General features: G+C 39.0%; 1 long non-coding RNA gene across 3 annotated transcripts; it reads right to left on the reverse strand.

The window, feature by feature from the left end:
* Positions 1-358: 358 nt before the first annotated feature.
* LOC106728452 lies at positions 359-22,478 on the reverse strand. 3 transcript variants are annotated; one of them, XR_004314999.1, is made up of 4 exons: positions 22,457-22,478; positions 4,289-4,445; positions 3,073-3,117; positions 359-580 (listed from the first exon to the last, which is right to left on the reverse strand). It is a non-coding gene; the product is annotated as an uncharacterized LOC106728452 (long non-coding RNA). The 3 variants fall into 3 exon arrangements; XR_004315000.1 differs by lacking the exon at positions 22,457-22,478 and adding an exon at positions 12,202-12,222; XR_004314998.1 differs by lacking the exon at positions 22,457-22,478 and having other exon boundaries at positions 4,289-5,010.
* Positions 22,479-22,503: the final 25 nt, after the last annotated feature.

Raw genomic sequence — 22,503 nt, forward strand, 5'->3', positions numbered from 1 at the left:
ATGGAATTCAACTTGCTATGTAAATCACTCACTTTTCCTTTTATGTTTGTTGATACATTGCTAGTTTGTTAGCTTGTTTTTTTCTTTCCAAATCAAGCTAGTAGCCAAGTCCCCTGAACATTTGATTGATTTTATCCAACAGTATTGAGTGGTGGTCTTCCATCATAGCTTAACCCATTCATTTCATATGGTCAAGATGGTCAAGACTCTACTGTTTCAGCTTTAAAGACTAAAGAACTAAACTTCATGGTGGTACCCTTTTGTTGTCCATCATCTGCTGTTCAGTAAGTATCAAATGTTGTTCAGAGATATCAATACATCTTGTAATCACACAAAAAAAATGAGTTTCTTGACAATATTTTTTTCTTTTTAATTGCTTTTATTCACATTATCACCTTAAATCCTCATGAAGTACTGACGATACAGGTAAACACTTTTTCCAAAATATAGTTGGTTAGGGGTGGGAAGGGATAAACTGGGAGTTTGAGATTTGCAAATATTAACTACTACATATAAAATAGATAAACAATAAGCTTCTTCTGTATAGCGCAGGGAACTATATTCAATATCTTGTAGTAACCTACAATGAAAAAGAATACGAAAACAAATATAAGCCAGAGGACAATGAATTTTACCTAAAACTCTTACACTTCGGAAAATGATTAAAAATCTTTAAAACTAATAATTATGATTGCATTAATGAAGAGTTAAAAAAAAAGTACCTAAAATTTTGAGTTCAGAAAAAGTTTGCATGTATAACGTTAAGAGATACAAGCAACTGATATTAGCTATTTAAGGATGGCAGAGCAGGCCTGCCTACAGACAGTGTTATCATGAAGATCAGATGAGCTAATGTACTTGAAATAATGTTTGCTGGCTTGATTGTTTTAATTGTAAGAGCTTCAAGGTACAGACTGAGAGTTTTCACTTCCAGAGTTTTACTCTGATCTCACATATTTGAAATCCTCAAACACTAGTATTAAGTTGGCAGGCCCCAAAGATGCTGCCCTGGGTTAAATGTACTTCCCTGTGCTTTCTAACAACTCTCATTCCCTTCATATTAACAAAAAGCAAAGGTCCTGTGAGAAATTTTTATTCTCTCAAACCTTACTCTGAATTACTTTAATTCGATAATCAGATCAAACCCGTAAGAGAGAGATTAGTGATGAATGCTTAGGGTTATCACCAAAATGGAAAGGGGAAATTTTAGAAAGACTTCTGGTAAGGAGTGAGCAGTGGGAGAAAAACTGGTGTCCTAAAGGCAAGAGAAAGGAGGCCGGTGATGGTCTGAAAGGGTCTCAGAGTGAGAATGGAGGAGAACGAAGACAGACTGAGTGTACAGACTGCGCCAAGATCTGTCGTCACCTCTGCTGGGTATTGTGACCTTTGAGTTTCTTTTAACTGAATTAAGGGACTAGTTTGAAAACCTGAGCCAGCTTTCCCAGTTTTGCCTTATTTTCTTACTTGTAACAAGAAGAAGAACAAAACAGAGAAAGAAATAATTAACTGGATTTGTCTGAAATTCTTTATTTTCATTTATAACCAATATATAGCTAGTATGTAGCCATAAGCTGAGGTGAAAAAGTCAGGTCACCTTATTTTGCATAACTCAGGGACAAATCTGATACCACAGTTCTGTTGATTGGCAGGCCAAAAAGGGCCTCAGTCTTTCCAGGGATCTCTTGGCATCTCACTTCCCTGGGATGTCACCCAGCTTCTGGGAGAGGTCAGTAGCTGCAATGGCAGGACTGCCCTGGTACAGAGTCACACAGGCTGCCACAAAGACAGCACCCCCAGGATGCAGGATGCCCCCCGGGTAGGCTTATCCTCTGCCATTCCTGGGCCAGCCAAACAGGCTTCAGTGTGCCTCCCCAAGCTCCAGTCAGTCTGTGGGCATTTCTGCCTCCTTAGCTGAGCTGCTGGGAGGGAAAGAACAGACTGTTCCCCACGCCAGCCCTGCTATGGACTCCAGATGCTGCTCCCTCATTTAGGGGAAATGATGCCTTCAGGTAATCTCAAGGCAGTCCATCTACTCCTGGGAAATGTGCAAAGGTCTTTGGCTTTGCAAAAGTCTAAACAGATGATTTTAACTTTCTATTTTGCCGTCTGCTTGCCTCTGACAAAAAGAAATACAAAGTCATGCCACTGCTGCAAGGCGGGAAATGATCACTCATGGTGCTTACATATACAAAAACCATAGTTTAACTCTAAATAAATGGATAACAGTACCAAGAGCCATACACCAGTAGGTGGAGTGATAATCTATAAAGTAACTAGTGGATGAGGTTTGGGGACAAAAATAAAGACTGGACATTACATGGAATCACTCTTTTCCAGGCAAAGTATAAAGGATTTGCATGTATTGGCTCAATACACCAAAATAACCTGTTAAGGGAGTAACGTAATCATGCCCATCTTATAGATGGGCAAACCAAAGTTCAGACTGGTTGAATGACTTGCCCTTAGGTCACAGAACATGGAAGTGCAGGTGCTCAGTCAGAACCCAGAGGCTGCCTCCAGAATGTGTTCCTAAAAATAGAATACACTGCTTTTTTATATCCCTCTCCATTTTCAGTAAAGGAATTTTTCTTCCCTCTTTATTCTGCATTTTATGAAGAGCAGAGAATTAAATACAACTCTTTAAGTTCTTCGTCATGATAGAATAGAAACTGTCATGACACTGTTTTCCTTTGCTTGCCTCAGACAACTGTTTTTGTTTGTTTTTGCTTTGTTTTGCTTTTAATGAGCAATGTCCTTCCATCCTTCCAGGCCTTTTCTCATACAGCTTCTGTCCATATGCTATACCAGGGTCCTCCTCACTAATAAGGGGCTTGTTCCAGTTCACCTTGTTGCCCTGCATTCTATAAAGCCAGTGTCTTCCCACTCGACCCTGGGTCAGTGGTCCCACATTAGTTTTCTTATACTTTTGTTACAATGGTTATCACTTTCAATTACTAACATATATAATTGGATGCCTGGTCCCACACAATGTCCGTTTCATAAGGCAAAAGATGTCACATGCCATTATCTCACATCTCAGTACATAACACCATCTTAACAAATAATACGTACTTTATGTATGCTTTTTTGGAATAACTGAGCCATTGTTATAGGGATCTGTAGGAAAGAAAAAACATTCAGCGTCTCATGCTGTTGGAATTGTTGAGCTTCAGGGGGGTTTATAGCACATGATTTGAAATTTATACTCTTCTTATCTTTTTCCAAACAGAAGCAGCTGCCCCTTAACTTTAAGACAGAAACTCGGTCTGAACAGCAGCGCTTGCCCTGTTTCTGCAGATGTCTTCGAGGAGAGCGTGCGTGGGGGCAGCTGCCCTGAGGGTGAAAAGTAAAGCTTGGCCTGCTTCGCTTCTTACTGTGTTCACGAGGAATCATCTAAGTAAATTTTGTCTCACCAAATAATGATCTCATCTACTTTGCTAAATACCACCTTTTCCTTAACAGCCTGCTTTCAGAGAATGACTAACTCGCAAAGCGGCCAAGGATTAGGGGGCACAGCCCTTCTTCCTTTCTTCAGACTACCAGCCTCCTGCTGCAAATTATCTGGAGGAGAAACTTAACCAGGCAGCCCAAACCCCCTTCTTCAGCTCCCGATGACTTAAAAGGTGCTATTCAAACAGGTCTGGCTGAATTTTCCTTTGAATCAGCAAGTGTAGACTAACTCATTGTATGCGAATGCTGGTACAGACTTGCTTTATTTGGTAGCCCCAACTTTCAGGGCAAACCCCCTCCATTTTCCCTGCAAACGCTGCATGTGATGAGGGGGTGGGCTCATCCCAGAGACACGGCCTTCTGGACTGCTGGGAGCCACGCTGCACTTTGGTCAAGTCTCTCACTGAGGGGTCTGGACAGAGTAGCTACACGCTGAGAATTCTGCAGTTCTCACCAACACAATACCTACTTAGTACACACTCAGTAAACTCTTGTTAAATGATTGAATGAACTGTGAGTCCCTCAAAGAGCTTGCTCAGATCACACACACTTGAGAAAAGAACGTTTGGTATAACATAGTACCCCAAGTCTTGTCAAGCACCTTACTCCTATTACTGTCGGTACTGCTAACTCATTTCATTATTATTGCACTTGCCAAGGAAGAATAGTGACATATTTAACATGATACGCTAAACAAAGTGGGTTTCAGGCCCACCTCCAGTTACTTTATTATTTCAATGTACTATTTCCTACCACTACCCGTACGCCACTGTTGGGGAATCTGAAAGTCAAGACACTTCTGGTTGCAGGTATAAAAATCTGACACAAAACAACTTACTGAAAGGAGAATTCATTGAGTGACATTACTGAAGTACGTAGTAAGAGAATTAGCCCCAGCTTTGTTGTCCTGGTTAACTGGGTCATGTTTGGGGCTGAATTTATTCCCTATCTCTTTCTCTGTCTTCCTCTGTGTCAGCTTCAGTTCCAGGTCCCACCTGGTAACAAGATGACAGGAACAGGTCCGTTAGTACATCCTCTCAAGTTTATATTTATCAAGAGAAAGTAAATCCACTCTCCCAAAGGCCCAGACAAAAGCAGTTACATTGGGGATTTCCAAGGTGGCGGAGTACAAAGACCTTGATTTCATCTTCAGTCCTGGGCACACCAAAATTACAACTATTTATAGAACCATTATCAGTAAAAAAAAAAAAAAAAAAAAAAAAGACCATGTCAACTGAAAAATAAAATGCACAACCTAAAAGCTGAGAATTATGTTTCATTTGGTGGACTTGCTGAGGACCTAAGGCCAGGAGGCAGCCTCTCAGACAGATCTGAGGGAAGGCTCTGAAGGGGCAAGGAAGGAGTCAGGGTTTATAGGGGTTTATGCAAAAACAAGAAACAAAACACCAGGTAGTAGGAACATCAGAATATCACTGTTAATTAATATAAAGCAGGGGGAGGGTGTAGCTCAGGGGTAGAGTATGTGCTGAACCTGCACAAGGTCTGGGGTTCAATCCTCAGTACCTTCAGATCAATCAATCAATCACCTACTAACCCACCAACTAAAGTTTAAAAAATTAAAAAAAAAAAAAAAGAAAATCAGCACTTTTCTATGTATGGGAAGATGCAAGAGTCTGGGCTCACTGAAATCTTTGCTGTGCACAGCTCACCATCTAGGGCCAGTGTCCTGTTTTTCTTCACCCTGAATCCCCTCAGGGAACACAGCTGGGGGCAGCTGTGGTGGCTGATGGCTTGATGGTCACAACATCAACATGTTTACTAATATGGCAGGTGACCCTTTTTTACCCTCAACCAGAACCTACCAGAAATGATCTTCTCTAACTGATGGCATAGAGAAGAAATGACAAGGCAAACAGAAGTGGCAGAGTCATGTTGTATTGAAGATTCATACACGGAGATGGGTGACCAACAAGGGGGAGAATAATTACACTTGCTGGGGTTCTGCCCAGAGGACAAGTGGTCTGAACCCCACATCAGGCTTCCTGGCCTGGGGGTCCTGTGCTGGGGAGACCAGCCCTCAGACAGTTTAGCTTTGAAGGCCAGTGGGGCTTACTTTTGGGAGACTCAAATAGGGACTCCACTCTTAAAATGAGCATACAAAAATCTCACGGGCCCCAGGACCTAGGGCAGAAGCAGTCATTTGAAAGGAGCATGAGTCAGAAGCAATGATTATCTTCAAAGTGTCTCCCAGAAGCAAAAGGCAGCTGGAGGTCACCCTGGGGAACCAGACACTAATGGCAGCCATTCTGGGGGGCTCACTGCACCATGTGAACATGTCTGGCAGACTCCTTGGAACCCTCCCTCTGGCTTATTAGCCTCAGGACCCACCCCTGCCCATGCTCATGGCATGTAGGCACCAGTACGGGGGCTCCTCGGCACATAGTAATGAACTGGAGGGAAAGTCAGACCATCTACCAGCAGAAAGGCTCCCTTAACGACCCCTGAGCCCACAGCTAACACTGAGCTTGGCCCTGTCCATCAAAAGGCACAGGACATGGCCCCAAACCACAGTGCACAGACACCAGTCTCAGGGCCTCCTGGGCCCCAGACCTGCCCACCAGCAAGCCTGCTTTAGGCTCAAGACCAGCTTCACTCGTTAGTGGGTGGGCATCACCCCTGGGAAACTGGCCCTGGAGCCTACAATGGCAGCACCCAGCCCACCCACCAGCTGGCCAGCACCAGCTCTAAGACACTCTGGGCCCCTCAACAAGCCACGAGGGATCCAGCACCTCTCACCAGCTGGACAACACAAGCTTTGGGACACCACAGACACCACCGCCATCTGTGTCAGGGACCAGCTCCAACCACCAGTGGTCAGACACCAGTTCTGGGACCCAGGGGCCCTGTAGCCAGACTCCAGGGCCCAGCTTTGCCTGACAGTGGGATGCAGAACCTGGCTTTACCCACCGGTGGGCAGGCACAGCCCTGGGATCTCCTGGACCCTGACTCCACCCACCAGTGAGCCAACACTAGCCCCAGGACTCCCTAAGTTTCCACAGCCAGCTGCCTTATGACCCAGCCCCACCAACCAGTGGCCAGCAACCTCCAAACAAGGGAGGGTCTGGCAGCCAACTGGCCCACAGGCCAGCCACAACTGTGAGACCACTCACAGCCACAGCCCACCACCACAGGAGGGCCCATGAAGCCCACAAGGAGGGCACCCCTAGAGCATCTCTCTCTAGTGGTCAGGGTGGAGTGTGCTGCTGGGACAGACAGGATATCTCTTGTAAAAGGACACCTCTACAAGGTCGGGAAACATAACCAACATACCAGGTACGTAGAAATGAAAATAGCAAATTAGGCTAAACAATGTGACAGAGCAGCATGTTTCAAAGAAGCAACAAGATAAAAACCCCAGAAGAACTAAGCAAAATGGAGATAGGCAATTTACCTGAGAAAGAGCTCAAGGTAATAATAATAAACATGATCAAAGAACTGGAGAGAAGAATGGATGAACAGAGAGAAAACTTGGAAGGTCTTCACCAAGAGTTAGAACACAAGGAGAATGACCAAACAGATGAAAAATACAGTAACTGAAAAATACACGAAGGGGAATCAACAGTAGACTAAATGATTCAGAGACCCTAATCAGTGAGGTGGACAGAATAGTGGAAATCACTGAAGCTGAACATTAAAAAAAAAAGAGAGAATGAAAAGAGGTGAGGACAGATTAAGATACCTCTGAGACAACACCAAGCACACTAACATTCGTATTGCAGGGGTCCCGGAAAGGGAAGAAAGAGAAATGGCAGAGAGAATCCTTTAATACACAATAGCTAAAAAATTCCCTAACATGGGGAAGGAAAAGGACATCCAGCTCCAGGAAGCAGAGAGTCCCAAAGAAGATCAGCCCAAACAGGACCACATCAAGACACATTGTGATTAAAATGGAAAGAATTAATGATAAATAGAGCAGCAAGAGAAAAGCAGCTAGTCATGTACAAGGGAACTCCTGTAAGAGGGTCAGCTGACTTTTCAGCAGAAACTTCATGGGCCAGAAGGATGTGGGGCAATATATTTTAAATGATAATATAGAAAAACCTACAAACAAGAATATTCTACCCAGCAAGGCTCTCATCCATATTTGATGGAGAGTCAAAAGTTTTACAGATGAGTAAAAGGTAAAAGATATCAGCACCACCAAACCAGTTTTAGAAGAAATGTTAAAGGATTTGCTCTAAGTGAAAAAGAAAAGACCACAACTAGAAACATTCAAATCATAAAAGGACAAAGTTCATCAGTGAAGACAAATATACAGTAAAGGGAGCAAAACAGCTGTGTTCAAAGCTGGTAAAAAAAAGATTAGAAGACAAAAGAAGAGAAGTCATCTATATACACAATAAGCAGTTGAGATGCACCGAGGATTTCAAAAACAGTAATTATGAGGGAGGGAGGTAAAAATGCAGGGTTGTCTCAAAATGTGTTTGAAATTAAGAAATCAGCAACTAAAAAAAGTAGATAGATGATGATGATGACGATGATGATGATAGATAGACAGACAGACAGAAAGATAGATCAATCATTATGTGTCAACCTTATGGTAACCATAAACCAAAAATCTATACTAGATACACACAAAGAAAGAGAAGGGAGACTAGGAATAGACTTACCATGTGACCCAGGAATCACACTCCTGGGCCTATATCCAGAAGGAACCCTACTTCAGGATGACACTTGCACCCCAATGTTCATAGCAGCACTACTTACAATAGCCAAGACATGGAAACAGCCTAAATGTCCATCAACAGATGACTGGATAAAGAAGATGTGGTATATTTATACAATGGAATACTACTCAGCCATAAAAACCGACAACATAATGCCATTTGCAGCAGCATGGATGCTCCTGGAGAATGTCATTCTAAGTGAAGTAAGCCAGAAAGAGAAAGAAAATACCATATGAGATCGCTCATATGTGGAATCTAAAAAAAAAAAAAAAAAAAAAAAAAAAAGCATAAATACAGAACAGAAATAGACTCACAGACATAGAATATAAACTTGTGGTTGCCAAGGGGGTGGGGGGGTGGGAAGAGAGAGACTGGGATTTCAAAATTGTAGAATAGATAAACAAGATTATACTGTATAGCACAGGGAAATACATACAAGATCTTATGGTGGCTCACAGAGAAAAAAATGTGACAATGAATATATATATGTTCATGTATAACTGAAAAATTGTGCTCAACACTGGAATTTGATACAACATTGTAAAATGATTATAAATCAATAAAAAAATGTTAAAAATAAAAAAAACAAAAATAATAAATAAAAGAGAAAGGAGTCCAAAGACAACATTAAAGACAGTCACCAAATCACAATGGAAGAGAACAGAAAAAAGAAAATAAATAAATCCAAAACAACCCCAAAACAATTAACAAAATGTCACTAGGTACACAGCTATCAATAAATATTTTACACCTAAGTGAGATAATGCTTCAATCAAAAGACACAGAGTGACTGAATGGTTACAAAAGCAAGACCCATATATACTCTGCCTACAAGAGAGCAGTTCAGACCTAGAGATACACACAGACTGAAAGTGCGGGGATGGGAAATGTGTTCCAAGCATATGGATGTACAGTGAAAGCTGGGTAGTGATGCTTACATCAGACAGAATAGACTTTCTAACAAGGGCTATAACAAGAGACAAAGAAAGACATTACATAATGATCAAGGGATAAATCAAAGAAGATGCTATAACAATTGTAAATATATATACACCTAACTTTGGAAACCTGGATACATAAACCAAATGTTAACATACATAAGGGGAGAAATCAACAGTAACACAATAATAGTAGGGACTTTAACACCCCACTACGTCAATGGACAAATCATCTAGACAGAAAACCAATATGGGAACACTGGCTATAAATGATAACTTATACCAGGTGAACTTAATAGAAATATAAAGAACATTTCACCCAAAGTCATCAGAATAGACATTTTTTTCAAGTACACATGAAATCTTCAGGGTAGATGACATGCTACATCACACAACAAGCCTCAGTAAATTTTAAAAAATCTGAAATCATATCAAGCCTCTTTTCTGACCACAACACTTGTAAAACTCAACTGCAAGAAAAAAAACAGCAAAAAACCCAAATACGCGGGAGGCCAAAAAATATGCTACTAAACAAATAATGGGTCAAAGAAGAGATAAAAAATACTTAGAGACAAATGAGAACAAAAACACTATGACCCAAAATCTATGAGAGACAGCAAACACAGTTCTATGAGGGAAGTGCATGGCAATAAAACCTACCCCAGGATACAAGAAAAATCTCAAATAAATAACCTAAACTTACACCGAAAGGAACTAGAAAAAGAAGAACAAACAAAACTCAAAGGTAGTAGAAGGAAAGAAATCATAAAAGTCAGAGCAGGAATAAATGAAATAGAAGCTTTAAAAAAAATAGAAAAGATAAATAAAACTAAGGGGTCGTTCTTTGGTTAGATAAACAAAATTAGCAGAATTACTAGTGAATAAAGAGAGAGGGTCCACATGAATAAAATTAGAAATGAAAGAAAATTATAACATATGCCAGAAAATGGATAACCTAGAAGAAATGGATACATTCCTAGAAATGTACAATCTCTCAAAACTGAACCAGGGAGAAGTAGAAGATGTCAATAGACCAATTACCAGCACTGAAATTGAATCAGTAATTAAAAAATAAATACTCCAACAAACAAAAGTCCAGGACCAGATGGCTTCACAGGTGAATTCTGCCAAACGTTTAGAGAAGAGTTAACATCTGTCCTTATCAAGCTGTCCTCCCCAACTGCATAAAGACCACCTTCACGCCTATTCTACAAGGACAGTGTCACCCTGATGCCAAAACCAGACAAAGACCTCACACATGAACAGAAGAGTACAGGTCAGTATCACTGATGAAAGTAGACGCAAAAATCCACAACAGACTATTGGCAAACCGCATTAACAGTATATTAAAAGGGTCATACAACATGATCAAGTGGGATTTATCCCAAAGATGCAAGGATGGGTCAATAGGCACAAATGAATCAACGTGATACATCATATAAACAAATTGAATAAAAACCCTACAATTCTCTCAATAAACTCAGAAAAAGCTTTTGACATAATTCAACATCCATTTATATTAAAAACTCTCTACAAAGTGGGTACAGAGGGAACATAACTCAACATAATAAAGGCCATATTCGGTAAACCCAAAGCTAACATCACCCTCAGTGGTGAACATCTGGAAGCATTTCCTCAAGATCAGGAACAAGACAAGGATGCCCACTCTCACCACTTCTGTTCAACGTAGTGATGAAAGTCCTGGCCACGTCAGTCAGAAGTGAGAAATCCAAATTAGAAAGCCAGAAGTAAAGCTGTAACTGTTGGCAGACGATGCTCTACATAGAAAATTCTAAAGATGCTACTAAACTACTACTATAGCTTATGGATGAATTTGACAGTGTTGCAGGATACAAAATCAATACACAGAAACCTACTGCATTTCTATCACTAACAACAAGCAATCAGAGAAATTAAGGAAATGATTCCATTTACCATCACATCAAAGAGAATAAAATACCTAGAAATAAATCTAACTAAGGAGGGGAAAGACCTGTTCTTGGAAAACTATAAGACACTGATGAAAGAAGATGACACAAACAAAGGCAAAGTATCAAGTTCATGAATTGGAAGGATTAATACTCTAAAAGACCGAACTACCCAAGGCACTTTATAGATTCAATATAATTGCTATCAAAATACAATGGCATTTTTCACAAAACTAGAGCAAATAATTTTAAAATTTGTATGGAAATACAAAAGACTCCAAGTAGCCAGAACAATGAGATAGAACAGAGCTGGAGGAATCATGCTTCCTGACTTCAGGGTATACTACAAAGCTACAGTAATCAAAACAGTATGGTACTGGCACACACAAAAAACAGTCAACTAGATAAATGGAACAGCATAGAAACCCCAGAAATAAACCCACACACTTATGGTCAATTGATCTACAAAAAAAGGAAGCAAGAATATACAGTAGAGAAAAGACCATCTCTTCAAAAACTGGTGCTGGGAAAACTGGACAGCCACATGTAAAAGAATGAAATTAGAACATTATCTATAACCATTTACAAAAACAAACTCAAAGTGGATTAAAGATCTAAGACCAGAAACAATAAAACTCCTAGAAGAAAACCAGGCAGAATGCTGTTTGACATAAATCATATCAGTATTTTTTGATCTGTCTCTAAAGCAGGGGAAACAAAAGCAAAAATAAACAAATGGGGCCTAATGAAACTTAAAAGCTTTTGCACAGCAAAAACAAACAAACAAAAAAAGCAAACAAAGAAATTGACAAAATTAAAAGACAACCTACAGAATGGGAGCAAATAGTACCAAATGATAGACCAAAATATATGAAGAGCTCATACAAATACATATTTTTAAAATAATTTAAAAATAGGCAGTAGATTTGAATAGGTATTTTTCAAAAGAAGACATACAGATGTCCAACAAGCAGATGAACAGAAGCACAATGTCACTAGTCAGAGAAATACAAACCAGAATCAAAATGCTGTATCGTTTCACACTGAATGGCTATCATCAAGAAGACCACAAATGAAAATGCTGGTGAAGATGTGGGAAAAAGGGACCCCTAGTACACTCTTGGTGGGATTTTAAATTGATGCAGCCACTACGGAAAACAGTATGAAGGTTCCTCTAAAAAATAAAAATAGAACTACCTTATGATCCAGCAATTCCAGAGCTGGGTATATATCTTTAAAAAATGAAAACACTAATTTGAAAAGATACATGCACTGCAATGTTCATAGCAGCATTATATACAATAGAAAATGTATGGAAGCAATCTGTGTCCATCAACAGATCATTGGATAAAGAAGATGTGGTTTATACAAACACACACACACACACACACACATATATATAATGTAATACTACTTAGTCATAAAAATGAATTAAATTTTGCCATTTGCAGCAACATGGATGGACCGGGGAGGATGTCACACTAAGTGAAATAATCAGACAGAGAAAGACAAACACTATATATTTTTATTTATATGTGGAATCTAAAAAATAAACTAACAAACATAACAAAAAGGAAGTGGACTCACAGAGAGTACAAACTAGCAATTACCAACGGGGAGACAAAAAGTGGGAAGGTCAAGTTAAGGGTAGGCAATTAAGAGGTATAAACTATTATGTACAAAATAAATAAGCTACAACGACGTATTGTACAGCACAGTGAGTTTAGTCAATATTTTATAATAACCATAAAATGAGTATAATCTATAAAATTTGGAATCACTGTGTTGTACACCTGAAACTAATATAATGTTGTAAATCAAACATTACCTCAATAAAAAGAATAATACTTGCATTGTCTCTGACTGACCTGGTAGGAGCATGTATGCGTCCCCAAGCCATCTTGTGTCAGGGAATAGAATGAGATGCTTGGTTCATAATCATTGCTCGTAAGTTCCATTACTGGGTCTGGATTAGAGTAACTTGCTAGGAACCACAATCCTGATTATAACGGAGGGAGGTGGAAAGCCCTAAACAGACATGGGAATTCTTTCTCAAAGTGTGTGATAGGATGTCTTACAGCTCAAAAATAAAAATAATATATACTACATTAACTTCTTATTGCACTATTTGGTACCTAGGTTTTGTCTCGCTATCCATATTGGGGGAAGAAATGTTGAATAAACCCATGAGTCAATAAAGGTTTATTGCCTCTGGAATTGTAAATTTATGTGACAACAATTTATAGCTATAGTCAAAGGAGAACTCAATCTTTATATAAGATCTTAAATAAAAGAAGTGATTATTTTTAAGGCTGTGAGTAAAAGATGCAGAACTTCAAGACCAGTATCTGTTTAATTAAAAGGTGTTACTATTGTATTTGTAATTTGTATTAACTTAATAATATATTTATAAGTAATAGATGCCATGTACATTTCTCATCTCTCTGCTATAGATATTTTTGTTTGTTTCAAAAACAAAAATGGCCATGAACTGCTACTTCCATCTTAGAGATAGTGAAAAAAAGAGAGGTTGTCATTCATTAACCTCATTAGGGAAGCCATGGGCATCTTGTGGTGTCCTATTTTGTAAGTGATGTTTTCCCCACAGCATTATCCATATTTCTCTCTGTGAAAGATCTTGAGAAAGAGAGATGCATGGGTTTACCTGTTAGGATTTCTGACTGCATGGATGCAGGGGTTCGGTTTGAGTTGGGACTTCAGTAGAGGGAGCAGGCATTTATTCTTCTACTCCAAGACATAGAGAGTCATTCTGTGGAAGAGATAGTATTTCTGAGCCTAATGGCACCTGCCAAAATAGCACATTTTTAAGCCAGAAAGTAGCTCATTCATCTACCAGAGCCACTTTTATCATTAGAATTCTGCTGCCTCGACTCTGTGCTCTAATGTCAGCATTAGTTCTGGCTGTGTCCTGCAAGCACTATTCTCTTTAGTGCACAAGACTTTCTTCAATGCTTCATTCTGGGGACCATTTCCCATTGATTTGTATCCAGGTACATTTATCATGTGACTCTAGCAGAGCAATTAGATGGCTGAAGTTATTCTGTGTATGAGTACACTATCATTATCACCAGTCAGCATCACCTACAGATTGACTTCTAAATAGTGCTTCTACATAACCGTCTGGTACGTGCTCAATAACACTCATGCAGTTTGAACATCTTTCATTTCCAGCTGTGATTTTGCTCTTAAAATCTCATCAACTCTTAGATCACAATATAGATTTGTATAGTAATGAAATTGCAGCCCAGAAAATAACTTAAATAATTCATACAGTTTATTCCTGGCTTTAGAATGAATTTCATTTCAAAAGATTAGATTTCATTTTATTTTCACATATTGTTGGAAGGAATCCTCAGTCTTCCTACAGTGCTTGTGGGTATTTATATTGCAAATATGCAAAAGCCCTCTGCTTCGCTCTCCTGTTGCAGACAGCATAATTGACTGACAGCTGCAGCTGCTATCCCCTGGGTCCCCCATATTTTCACCAAGGTCCTGCTTCCTCTGACTGCTCCCAGGCGATGACAGAGCACCATGGGAGCTGGAAGCAAGCCCATCCAGCAGGACATGTTACTCCTCCAACAGGGGACTTGGGCGTGAGGCTTCTGATCAGCCTTGCCCCAGCCTTCCTGCATCAGAGGCTCTTCCCACACCAACCCTTCTCCCCTCTCTCTTCCTCTAGGTGATACATCTACGTCAGAGTCTGAAGGCTCTCTTCTCCCCCTTCTCTGCCCCTCAATGCACCTCTGTCTTGTCTAATCGCATCTTGATGTCTGCTTCTTGAAGGACACAAACTAATGCAATGGACTTCAGAAAAACCTTCCTTAGCACTAGTAGCCCCAGGACCCTCCGACATCGCAGTCAGGTGCCATAGCAGCTAGCCCTGCCCTTCAGGTTGGAACCAGGCCTCAGAGTGCCAGACCCTAAAGCCAGTCCCGCCAGGACCCTTGGCAACACAGCTTCAGCTGGCAGGCTCTACTCAAGGCAGGGCCTGACAACCAGCTGGGCCAGAAGCCAGCCCTGCTTACCAGTGCGCTGCCACAACAGAGCGGCCCACTCAGTCTACAGAGGGAGCGGCCCTCAAGCGTACAGCTCTGCTGACCAGAAGGGAGTGTGCCGCTGGGCCCCATAGGTCAACTCTTGCATAAGGCACTTTTCAAAGTTCAGGAAGTCTAACCAATCCACCTAACACACCGAAACAAGTGCAGAGAATTAGGACAGATGAAGCAGCAAAGCAGTGTGTTCCAAGTTAAAGCACAAGGTGAAATCCCATAAGAGAACTAAGCAAGGTGGAGATAAGTAAGCTGTCTTATACAGGGGTCAAGGCAATGCTCGTGAGGATGCCCAGTGCACTTGGAGAAGAATGGACAAACACAGCAAGAAGTTTAATGAAGAGTTAAAGAAAGACATAAAGAAGAACCACACAGAGTTGAGGAACACAATAACTTGAATTTAAAAAAAAATACACTAGAGGGAATCAGTAGTGGATTAGATAAAACAGAGAAATAGATCCTTGAACTGGAACACAGAGTCGTGGGAAAGATACAAGATAAGCAGGGAAAAAAAAAAAAGAATTTGAAAAAATGAGGAGTGTTTAAGAGACCTCTGGGACAACATCAAGCATACTAATGTTTGCATTATACGGTCCCAGGAAGAGAAGAGAGAGAGAAAGAGTAAAGAAGTCATTTGAAGAGATAATAGCTGAAATTTTCCTAACCTGGAAAAGAAAACAGACATGGGGGTCTAGGAAGCATAGGGAACTGCAAACAATATGAACCCAAGGAGATCCACAACAAGATTCTCTGTAATTAAAATGGCATAAAAATAGATAAAGAAATAATTGTAAAAGCAGCAAGGGAAAATCACCTCGTTATGTACAAGGGAACTCCCATAAGACTGTCAGCTGACTTTTTAGCATAAACTCTGCAAGCTGGCAGGGAGTGGTCCAATATATTTAAAGTGACAAAATGATAAAACCTACAGACAAATATACTATAGCCAACAAGGCTGTCATTCAGATTTGAAGAGAGAGAAAAAGTTTTACTAACAAGTAAAACCTAAAATAGTTTAGTGCCGCAAAATCAGATTTACAAGAAATATTAAAGGAATTTCTTTAAGTGGAAAAGAAAGACCAGAACTGGAAATATGAAAATTAAGAGACAAAAAATTTTAATCAGTAAAGGCAAATATATATAGTAAAGGTAACAGATCAACAACTTATAAAGCCAAAAGGAGGGTCAAAAGACAAAGGTAGTAAAATCATCTATATTTACTAATAGTTCACTTAGACACAAACCAAAAGGGTATAAAATATAATGTCAAAAACAGTAAACAGCTCCACACACACACACACACACACACACACACACACAAAACCTACCAGAGCTAATAAAAGAATTCAGCAAGGCAGCAGGATACAAGACTAACATACAAAAATAAGTTGCATTTCTTTACACTAACAATGAACTAACAGGAAAAGAAAATAAAGAAACAATCTCTTTTAAAATTGCATACAAAACAATAAAATTCTTAGGAATAAATCTGACAAAGGAGGTAAAAGACTTATACATGGAGACCTACAAAACACTGACTAAGGATATTAAAGAGGACTTAAAGAAATGGAAAGATATCCCATACTCTTGGATTGGAAGAATCACTATCATTAAAATGGTCACACTGCCCAAAGGAACCTACAGATTGAATGCAATCCCTATCAAATTACCCAGGACATTTTTCACAGAACTAGAACAAATCATCCTAAAATGTATTTGGAATCACAAAACACCCAGAATTGCCAAAGCAGTATTGAAGAAAAAGAACAAAGCTGGAGGAATAACCCTCCCAGACTTCAGACAACACTACAGAGCTACAGTCATCAAAACAGCATGGCGTTGGCATAAAAACAGACACATGGATCAATGGAACAGAATAAAAAGCCCAGAAATAAACCCAAACTCCTATGGGTTTAATTAATCTATGACAAAGGAGACAAGAATATACAATGGGGAAAAGAAAATCTCTTAATTAAATCATCTTGGGAAAACTAGACATCTTCATGTAAAAAATAATCAAATTGGGGTACTTTCTGACACCATGAGCAAAAATAAATTAAAAACATTATTAAGACAAAAAAAAAAGACAAATGTAGATTGAAACCATTAAACTTCTAGAAAAGGCATACAGAACCCTCTTTGGCATCTGTCTTCGTGATCTTTTTTTTTTTTTTTTTTTGATATGTCTCCTCAGACAAGGCAAACAAAAGCAGAAATAAACAAATGAGACTACACCAAACTAAAAAGCTTTTGCCCAGTGAAAAAAACTATCAACAACATGAAAAGGCCACCTACTGAATGGGAGAGATGTTTGCACACAACAAATCTGATAAGGGTTTAATGTACAGAATATAAAAACTCATATAACTCAACATTTAAAAAAAACTATTAAAAAGTGGACAGAGGACATGAACTGACATTTTTCCAAAGACACACAGATGATCAACAGGCACTTAGAAAGATGGTTAACATCACTAATCAGGGAAATGCAAATCAAAGCCAGAATGAGATATCACTTCACACATGTCATGACTATTTTCAAAAAGACAACAAATGACAAGGGCTGGCAAAAATGTGGAGAAAAGTAAACCCTTATGCAGTGTTGATGGGAATGTAAATGGGTGCAGCTTCTTTGAAAACAGTACGGGGAGTCCTCAAAAATTGAGAACAGAATTACTATATGATCCAGCAATTTCAATCCTAAGTATTTATCTGAAGAAAACAAAAATTCTAATTCAAAAAGATACATGCATCCCTATGTTCGTTACATCATTATTTACAACAGCCAAGATATGAAAGCAACTTGTGTGCTCATCAATAGATAAAGAAGATGTGGTATATATATATATACAATGAAATATTACTCAGCCATGAAAAATAATGAAATACTGCCATTTGGGGCAACATTTATAGACCCAGAGGGCATTATGCTGAGTGTAGCATAGTATATTTCATTTGAAACATAAAAAGAAAAATACTGTGTGATCTCACTTATATGGGAAATCTAAAAACCAAACAAATGAACCAACATAACAGAAATAGAGTTATAGATACAGAATACAGATGACTCTCAGAAAGGATGGGGGTAGAGGGGAAAAAAGATACAGGTGAGGGAGGTTAAGAGGTACAAATTTCTAGTTACAAAATAAATAAGTCACAGGGGTAAAATAAACTGTGTGGGGAAAATAGTCAATAATCATACACTGTCTTTGTATAGTGACTGATTAGAACCAGACTTGTCATGGTGATCATTTTGAAATGTATAAAAATACTGAATCACTATGTTGTGTAACAGGAAGTAACACAGTGTTAATAGGTCGATTACACTTCAAAAATAGACAATCTCATAGGAAAATAGATCAGATCTGTGGTTACCAGAGGTGGGGATTGGAGGAACGGAATTAGATGAAGGCAGTGGAAAGGTACTTCCAGTTTAAGAAAAATAATTACTAGGAATGTAATGTTCATGTGATTAATAGAATTAATGCTGCTGTGTGTTACAGATTAAAGTTAAGAGAGTAAATCCTAAGAGTTCTCATCACAAGGAATTTTTTTCTTTTTCTTTTGTGTCTTTATGAGATGATCGATGTTCCCTAAAGTTATTATATATTTAAGTCAAATCTCTAGGCTGAATACCCTACATTTATACAGTGCTCTATTTCAGTTTCATCTCAGTAAGTGTCAAGGAACAACTTTTTTAAAGTTGTTTTATAATTTTTAAAATAAATATGTGCAGTTTATCATGTGTTACTTAAACTTCAATATAAGGCTATCTTTAAAAGTTGATTCAATTTGATTTATAAAGTCTATGGTCACCTTAGCTAGTATATGCCAAAATGTTTTTGTTGAATTGAAATGATGTTTCCTTTTCATGCCACCAAAACCAAAGGCATGAGATTAGATGGATAAGAAAAAGACATTTAGAAAAAAGAAAAAGTGTAATAGAGACACTCAAATTAAAACCCTACTTATTTTAACCACTGAATTTGCCTTTAGTAATGAAATTATAGAAGAATTTCTAAAATTCATGGCTGAAATGATTAACTCTGCTCAAATCTCAAATCAACTTCACTTAATGTATTGACTGAAAGTGGATATGATCGACTGCTGAGAAGGAATTCATCTTCTTCCAGTTGGTCTCTCGAAGCGTCCATAAAAGCACAGGGGACTATATTCAATATCCTGTAGTAACTTATGGTTAAAAAGAATATGAAAGTGAATATATGTATGTTCCATGTGGCTGAAGTATTTTTCTGCACACCAGAAACCGACACAACAGTGTAAACTGACTAGACTTTAATGAAAATATATTTTTTAAAAAAGCAAATTGACCACCACAGTGATGACACTTGGGTGTGTCTGTATAGCGAGATGTACAAAATCCCTGTTCTTATGCTGTTATATGTGCTCAAACACTTTACATTATCTTTGACTTCACTTCCCTGTCTGCAAAGAGTTACAAGTAATTCACCTCTAAAAAACGTTTTTCGATTCCAAAAAAAGTCTCTGATTTTTTTATCCAAATCTACTTGTACCATTTCTGCTTTTAGGAAGGCATTCTTTTTCTTTTGTTTGTATCCATCTTCCTTCTGTCTTCCTCCCATTAAAAGTTTTTTCCTAATCTTTTCTTTCTTCTCTGTCCTCTAATGTCTTTTCCAGTTTTGCATATTAATGACCCAAACTTGACAGTTTTTTTTATTATAAGTATCCCGTATCTCTCAGAGTAGCCGATTTTTTAGCTAATTAAATTGACAGAGAGGTCTACATAATTCTTGAAACAAAGCTTTATTACTTAAGTGAGCCTGAACGAGGATCTGCAGCATGTGTTTGCAAAGGTGTAGTCTTGTCTTTATTTTAGGAAACCTAACCCATATGCTACCTGGTAACTATCAAGGAAAATACAGTCAGAAGTATTAAAACAGTATCTTCAACAAAGTAGGAGTGGCAGGGCCAATTTTACTGAGGGTATTTTGGTTTATTTTATACACATGATACATCTCTCCACGATGTCATGTTGTTTGTCATTTGAACCTCTCCACTGAGAATCCCTAACATCAGTCTAGACAGGGCTTTGTCACTCCTCATTCACACTCTAATTCCCAATTTCCTAGAAAAAAATTTGTTCCACATTTTCTCTCTTCTCTGTTCACTGAGATAAGACCCTAAATTTCTAGAGCTGGTAGGGACATCAAAGTAGTCTAATGCAAATTTCTGATGAGATTCAGCCAAGATGTTATTGGTAGATTCATCAGAAGTCACAGGCCTCCATCCTCCCAATAAAAAAGCTTCTATGTTATGTTCACCATGCCTTGTCTCACAGAGCTGTTAATCTATTAAGGAGATGAAGACATAGCTAAGAGAAACAGCTTAGAAGCTTAAGTAAAATAAAGAAAATACTGTGAAATCTGTGAATGCATTTTATAGATTCGATCATTTGAAATAGATTATTAGATTGATTTTTTATTTTTACTTAGTTGATCAAAACAATTATAAGCAGGGTTTGCTTGCCATAACTTAGTGGAACTTGACTAAGAGCCATAGCATCAATTGGGGAAAAAAAAAAAAAAAAAGGAAGAGGAAGAAAGGGGCTGAAGAGAGAGAATGAGCTGTGGAGAGCAGTCAGAGCCCACTAATCAGAGCCCAGAGACACCATAAACTAGTGGGAATGGCGAGCTGTACTCATAATCAGGTGAGGCGCCTGCATCCGGTTCTCCGTTCGGGCTTGACTGGCAGAGATGCTTTTAATTCTGGGAAGGAAACCACGGGCTCTTGACTTTAGTGGTGAATTAAAGGAATTGCATCCTAGATGTTAACTGCACTTCAGACAAAACAGATTAACGCAGCCGGTCAGTATTTCAGGGCAGGACATGACAGTGCTTAGAACCAGGCTGTTACTCTGCGCATATAGGAGCCAGGGGAACTCACCCTAAAATTCCAAACCGGCCTATTTGTGCTGGCAAAGTTGCCTGTAGCTGTCTGACATTAGAAAGGAGGCTCCAGGTTAATCTCTTAACCGTCTGCTAGTAAGCAGGTCTGGAAAGTCAATATACTACCCCTTCACCTTAGATAATTTTTGTAACGGACACTTTGTAGAAGCAGATTCCAGTAACACCCCCAAATTTAAAACTTTTATCACAATATTTTAAAGCTAAAGTAGCCTTGGTCAATTGTAGACACTAAGTTAATGATTAAGGGGGAAACATCACTTATAGCAACCCAGCCAGCGAACAGCAGAGATGTCAGCAGACCTGCCAGCCTGCGCCGGGGATTCCAAAGGAGCAGGCAGACCAGAACGCGACAGGACAGTGCGTTTTACTCAAGAGCCTGGAGAGAAACTGAGGCTTCTGAAGCTCCGCTTTCCTCTGAACATATTAATGTTTTACTTAAAAGATATTGACTGGTTCCCAGTGGACACCATTAAGATTCAGAGTGGATGAGTGAATAAAGGAGCGCCAGTGTTCATCGTGGGCTATGCGCCATTCCACTTGACGTGTGGTGACAAGTCGAGTAGACAGCTAGCCTAATTATTTATCCTCTTTCATTAGCAGTTTGTATCCCACGTACCCCATCTGGTTTTGCTTGTTGGTCATTACAAGCTTTGGAAAATAAAAAGTATATTTTCATTGAAAAGAAAACATTTTGGGGAACTGCAGACTAGAGAGTTAATCAAGACTTTAAGTTCTATTAAATCTGATGAGGTAGCTCTCAGTACACACCAGTCCATCTCATTGAAAATGCAACAGACTGGAGTGTTCCAAGTGACTGACAGCTCCATTTGCCAGGCGGACATTTTGAGTGGCAGTTTCTCTTGCACAATGTCAATTTTGAGTGCATCTCAACATCAAGAACACCTAATTCAGTGACTGACAGCTCCACATACAAAGAAGGGAAGTCCGGATGTCTCTTAGGAGTTGAGGAGAGGCTGTGGAAGAGACAGCTTCTTTGGGCTTGGGTCCTCTCCCACCCTTTTTTTCTGTGAACATTTCACCATCACTACTAAAAGAATATAAAATACACACATGTAAACAAGACAGCCCTTGGTTTGTCATAGCTGTGCTTCAAGTCAACGTAAATTTGTGCCGTGCCATAAAAAAAAATTTGTATCCTCTAAATGATATGAAACACAGTCATTGTAAATTATTGTTGAGATTTTAGCCATGTCTCCTCATTGGCCTTATTGTTCCTTTAACCCACCAAAGGTAACTGATCAGAGACTCAATACTTTCTATTGTTCATGTGTGGGGCATACTTTTCACACTATTTAAAAAGAAATATCTTTGACATTAGATTTTCGTTTACTACAAAGCACATGGGGAGGCAATAATGGGGTTACTTAAAATAAGGAGATTAGAGATTCCTCAAAAAACTAAAAACAGACTTACCATATGATCCAGCAATCCCACTCCTGGGCAAAGGGAACTCTAATTTG

Source organism: Camelus ferus, chromosome 24 (assembly GCF_009834535.1).
Source record: "Camelus ferus isolate YT-003-E chromosome 24, BCGSAC_Cfer_1.0, whole genome shotgun sequence".
Lineage (NCBI taxonomy): Eukaryota > Metazoa > Chordata > Mammalia > Artiodactyla > Camelidae > Camelus > Camelus ferus.